Source organism: Canis lupus, chromosome 35 (assembly GCF_011100685.1).
Source record: "Canis lupus familiaris isolate Mischka breed German Shepherd chromosome 35, alternate assembly UU_Cfam_GSD_1.0, whole genome shotgun sequence".
NCBI lineage: Eukaryota > Metazoa > Chordata > Mammalia > Carnivora > Canidae > Canis > Canis lupus.
In genome coordinates this window covers 9402571-9408570 of record NC_049256.1, presented here as the reverse complement: position 1 = coordinate 9408570, position 6000 = coordinate 9402571, and the positions used below count along the sequence as shown (strand labels likewise).

Genomic DNA, 6000 nt, shown 5'->3' with positions numbered 1-6000 from the left:
GGTCAATAAACATGAAAAGGTATTCAACTCATTTGTAACAAGGCAACTGCAAATTAAAACCACTTTCAGATGTCACTATATCCCCACCAGAATAGCTCAAATTCAAAAAAAGCAAACTGACCCTGACCAAGTGTAGACAAAAAGATGGACCAAGAGTAATTCCCATCCCTGCTGGAAAGAGAGGAAATTAAAACAAGCATTCTGAAAGATAGTTTGACACAATCTATTAAAACTGAACAAACAGATATCCTGTGACCCCGCAGTCCTAGTCTTAGATGTCTGCCCCACAGACGTGGCTGTACCTGGACACCAGGACACCCGCACAGGGACATTCATAGCAGGGAAGAACCCAGATACCCATCAACGGTACAATGAGTAAAAAATTAAAGGTATTTGCTCTGTGGGATATATAATAATGCAAAAAAAACCACAGCTACAAATAACAATCAGGATGAGTTACACAAACACAGCATTGAGGGGGGAAAGCCAGCCACCGAGTAAAATAAGTAAAAATATTGTTCACGGATATCCACACATACACAGATGCAGAAGGAACGAAGAAAGCCAGGAAGTGATCACCGTGAAAGTTTGGAGAGGGGTTACTTTTAGGGAATTGGGGATGAGCTAGAATTGGAAAGAGATATACAGGAGCCTCTGAGGTCATTCAAATCCTTGACCTAAGTGATGGTTATATGATTTTCTTTATTATAATTCACTAAACTATATGTCTATGGCTTGTGCACTCTCTTGTATAAGTATGCTGTATTTCTTAAAGATTTTTAAAATGGCACTCGGGATGTCTGGGTGGCTCAGTGGTTGAGCATCTGCCTTTGGCTCAGGTCATGATCCTGGGGTCCTGGGATCGAATCCCACATTGGGCTCCCCACAGGGAGCCTGCTTCTCCTTCTGTCTGTGTCTCTGCCTCTCTGTGTGTCCCTCATGAATAAATAAATAAAATCTTTTAAAAATTAAAATAAAATAACGCTCAGGACAAATTTATATGTCCTGCGTGAAGACTTTTTGCACCCCATTCTCAAAAGAGGTTTTACATAAAACTGCCCCTGAGGAGGACAGGTCTGTGGGTAGATGACTCTGGGCCTGTGCCAAGCCCCTAGATAACCAGCTTTCTTCCCCAGAGGTTTTTCAGGTGAATTCTGGTTAAAAATGAACTCTAGTCACAAATGTGAGTTGGGTCACGTCATTCCTCTGCTTCCAGGGCTCCAGAGGACGCCCAGGTCTTTCTAAAGCTGTAAACCATCTGTGAGCCAGCGTGAGCTCAGCCCTCTGACCCCTCTGCAGGCACACAGAATGCATCCGTGCTTTGCTTCAAACCGGCCCCATGGTCTCGCACCTTCTCCAGACTCTCCCTCAGACTACCAACTCTCCTCCCTGATATTCATATGGTCCACTTCCTCACCTCCCCTGGGCATTTGACAGAAAGTCACCTTTTTTTTTTAATATATATATTTTTTGTTAAAGTTCGATTTGCCAACATATAGTATAACACCCAATGCTCACCCTGTCAAGTGCCCCCCGCAATGCCTATCATCCAGTCACCCCTTCCCCCCACCTGCCTCCCCCTTCACTACCCCTTGTTCATGACCCAGAAGAAAATCACCTTCTCATGGATGCTTACTCCAGCCACTTCATTTGCAATTGTTACCTCTCCCCACTGCAATCCTCAACTCTTTGGTCTGGCTTTTCTTTTTCCCCTGTAGTACGTATAACCTTCTACCATAGGATTTTTTACTTTTCTACTAATATCTATTGCCTATCACCTCCACTGGAGGGTGAGACCCACGAAGGCAGGGATTTTTGTCCATTTTTTGTTCACTGTGCCTCCCTTCCATTTAGAAAAGGGCCTGTCATGTAGTAGGCATATAAATAAACGTATGTTGAATGAGAGAATGGATGAATGACTGTATGGATGAAACAATTTTTGAATGCAACTTGAAAAAGATTAAGAAAAGTAGCTACCACCAAAGAAGCAACACACACATTGAGAAAACACGAAGGATGAGATTGTCAAACCAGTCTCATATGAGTCAGAAATTCTACTCAATATCAAGCTTTACTGGTCATTTCAAGGATTCGAGTCATCTAGAGGCACAGATGAGGCAGAGAAAGCCCTGGAACCATCATGGGAGCTCTCCAGTTTCTTCTCACCCCATCAGATGCTCTCTGGCTTAGATTAACACATGGTGTCTCTAAGCAATGTGTATAGCTCATGTCACGGACAGAAGAGTTCCACGTTCTGTATAACACTCCCATTACTCAGATAGTTCATGTGGAATTTCCCAGGGAGCCATACTCCATAAGTGCATACATCCCATGTCAATTTATGATAGATAATTCTATGCAACCAGACACATTCTGCTAAAAACAATCCATGGACAAGGACTCTCCTGCTAACAAATGCCATTCAATTGTTTGCCAGAAGGTCTGTCATTTCCAGGTTTACAAGGAAACTAGACTGAGTTATCTGCCTTTTCTTTTTCCTGGGGACTTTCCTGGACCCAATACCCTCACAGTAAGGGGACAGAATGGACTGAAGACCTGCTGCTTAATTCTAGTCTTCCCAAATATAAAGGGAACACAGGGTCAGAGTTGCTGTGAAAGCAACCCCTGGGTTATTTGAAATAAGAAAAAAAAATGGTAGAAAAAAAGGCAACTAGAATAGCCTAATTAATGCCACATGGGCTTTAAGTCTATTCTCAACCTAACTACACGTCCTACCTCGTATTGCTCATCCCCACCTTCTGCCTCCTTGTCCTCATTGTTAGAATACAAGGAGTCAAGAGTCACTGCTCCAAATAGATGTGTCAAAGGAACAGGTTTGGATTTCTGATTCGAGACTTAGGTTCCTAGCATTACTTCCTTCAAGCTGGCCTGGAATCGTTTCCAAAGAAGAGGGAAGCAGGGATTGGTGTAAGAAAAAGAGTAGGGAAAGAAACGCCTTTCTCTGTCTCTATGTACAAAGAGGAACATGTAGCCAGTCCCTACACATGTCATAAAGGAATAAAAAACACTCCTGGTGTAAGTCACTCCTTTACCATGAAGCAGACATTTCTGGAAATGGCCCTAGCTCTTTTAGACACTGGAGTAACCCTTCATGAATGGTTGCTTCTCTGCACTAATGTTGCCCTGGAAAAGTGTAGCTTCCAAAAATCTCTTGTCCAATTAGGGGCTCTTGTGTGAACTATGGCCCAACTCAAGTTACATTAAGATACACACGTAGGGCCAGTCTTGGGTTCTTGTATGGCAGCCATTCATGTGATATGACCTCAGCAGTTCTAGTCAAACAAACACACACCCCCAAATACTTCCCTGTGTCCCAGTGGATGCCTCAAGTCAAGCTTCATTTCTACGGTGTAGGGCTTTGTCAGCTCCACTTCCATTTAAATGCCATATTCGAGGGTAACATTTTTAGCCTAACATTTTAGCCTAAAATTAGCCTAATGTTTAGCCTGTCTTTCCCACCTAGAATCATGGGGACGAAAGTGTTCTAGAAATATCACTCACCTAGTTCAACCCTCTCATTGTATCAGTGAGGACCCTGGAGCCCAAAGAGGTGACACAGTTCACCTGACATACACCCCAGGACAAAGTGGTAACGAAGCCAGCATCAGGCCTATGGCCCCTTATTCCCTCTCCAAGGCTGTCAGAGTCTTCGCTTCGGTGTAAATAAATTTAATGAAGTATTTCCTAAGAGCAGAGTGAGAGAAATGGCAAGAAGGTGGGTATTGGATTCTTGAAGTAGGTAGAGACGCAGAGAGAAAATGAGTAGACTCAATTCACAAATTTTGCCTAGGGCTAGACCTTTATACATTTAATATATGATAATAATAATAATAGATCCACTCATTCCTTCTTTTCTTCTGAGGGACTAAATTCGCCAGTTCTTTTTGATGGTCAGATAGGAATGATATTTGAGGGCAATGACATTCCATATACATTATGCCCTTGACGTCCCAGGGTGCATCTTCCTTGAGGGTTATAATTCTTTAGCCGGCTTCTCGTCTACTCCTGGTTCTCACACCAATGACTTACACCCAAGAGTGTATATCTATTATAATTGCTACCTAAAGAGAATAAGAATTACAGATAAGTAATTTTCTTTTTCTAATCTAACCCCCTGGAGGCATTTCAGCAGCTAATACGGGTGATGACAGGCATTTCTGCTATAATTTATACAATTTCATTTTTCTTAATCATGAATTTTAGTTCTCTTACGTCACCTGCTTGAAATGGAAGCAGGGCTTTTTTTTGTCACTGCTTTTGCATTTGTAGTCTCTCTTGCAAAGCACTTAAAATGTCCACACAATTATGAGAAATGTGGATTAGCCTCTTCTCTGAAATAGCTTGCCTCTAGTCACCTGTAAATCCTTTTCAAACAATGTATAAAGCATTAATTTAGGTGCTTCGGTGGGACGACACAGTTTGAGTATTTAAGAATATATGTGAAAAGTTGCTAAGTGGATCCAACAGACGATTTATAAATAGCTATTTGCCTTGGCAGAGAAATTAGTGATTAAGATGGATATTTAATATAATCTATATAGCATAATTTGGAAGAGAATTTAGGGAATGCCTAGGGTGAGTTTGTACAGTTTCTTTTTGTGGTTTTCATATTTGACACAATGCTTGATGCATGAAAAGATGTCAGTAAATATTCATTTGCATTTAATATAATTAAGAGGCTATTAAATAATGAAGCATTCTGATCACACCTTTAACCTCCCTATCACTCCTTCAAAGCCAATTCAGTTCAGCCAGCCCTGAGGAATCCAAGACAAATTAGTGTTCTCCAATCAAGAGAGTCTAAACATTCTGATATAGCCCAGGATCCTCTGAGATCTAGAATTGTTGGTGGCAACAGGTCATGTGATCAATTTAGTAGATCGGTAAACAGGATTTTGTTGAAGTAGCCCACAATGATGTAGAATAGAATGAAACATAGTACATCTCACATGTACTATGAATGGTACGGTAAGAGAAAGTACCGTTTCTGTAAAACTTTTTCATTTCCATGAGGCACTTGGGTGGCTCAGTCAGTTGAGCAGCCAACTCTTGGTTTTGGCTCAGGTTGTGATCTCAGGGTCCTGGGGTGGAGCCTCACACTGGGCTCCATGCTCAGTGTGTCTGCTAGAGGTTCTCTCCCTCTGTCCCTCCCTCCATTCATGTTCTCTCTCCTGCTCCCTCTCTCTCTCTCTTTCTAAAAACAAATAAATCTTTTTTAAAATAAATAAATAAAATTATTTCATTTCCTGTATGCAGGGGAGCTAGATTATACTGTAAGCTGTATTTCTTCCCATGATTTAGAAGAAGTTTGAAAGCTACCATAGCAGGTTAAACAGAGGCTCCCAAAAAGACATGTCCACATCCTCATCCCTAGAACCTGTGAATGTTATTTTATTTGGGGAAAGGGTCTTTGCAAATGTAATTAAGGTAAGGATCTGAGAATGAGAAGATCATTCTAGATCATGCAGGTGGGCCTCAAAATCCAATGGCCAATGTCCTTATGAGAGAAAGGAAAGGGGAGATTTGAGACAGAATGAAGAGGAGGAAGCAACGTGATCATGGAGACAGAGATTTCAGTGATTTCACAAGTCAATGGACACCTGGAGCCACGAGCAGAAGAAGGAATGGATTCTCCTTAAGCCTCAGGAGGGAGCACCTGCCAACACATTGTTCCAGACTCCTGACCTCTATAACTTTGATAGAATAGATTTCTGTTGTTTTAAGCTCCCCAGTTAGTGGTGATTTGTTACAGCAGCCACAGGATACTAATACAGCCATTGATCAGAAAGATCCAAAATCCTAGGTGTTTTCAAAAACTCCAGAACCAGCCTTATCCCACCCCAAAGTTACCCAAAGAATGAAGTCCCATTTCTTTAGTTACCCAAAGTTCACTAATATTTCTTCTTTATGAGAAACATAGATATCCAAGGCCCACAATCTGATCCAGCCCCTGCGGAGGGAAAAAGGACCTCGTACTCT

At 41.7% G+C, this 6000-nt stretch overlaps 1 long non-coding RNA gene across 1 annotated transcript in view; it reads right to left on the bottom strand.

Moving 5' to 3' along the window:
* Nucleotides 1-3824: 3824 nt before the first annotated feature.
* Nucleotides 3825-6000, bottom strand: part of LOC106558239 — a 39426-nt gene continuing 37250 nt past the window's right edge. Inside the window, exon 4 of the long non-coding RNA XR_005384121.1 lies at nucleotides 3825-4082. This is a non-coding gene — a long non-coding RNA (uncharacterized LOC106558239). The remainder of the gene's footprint in view (nucleotides 4083-6000) is intronic.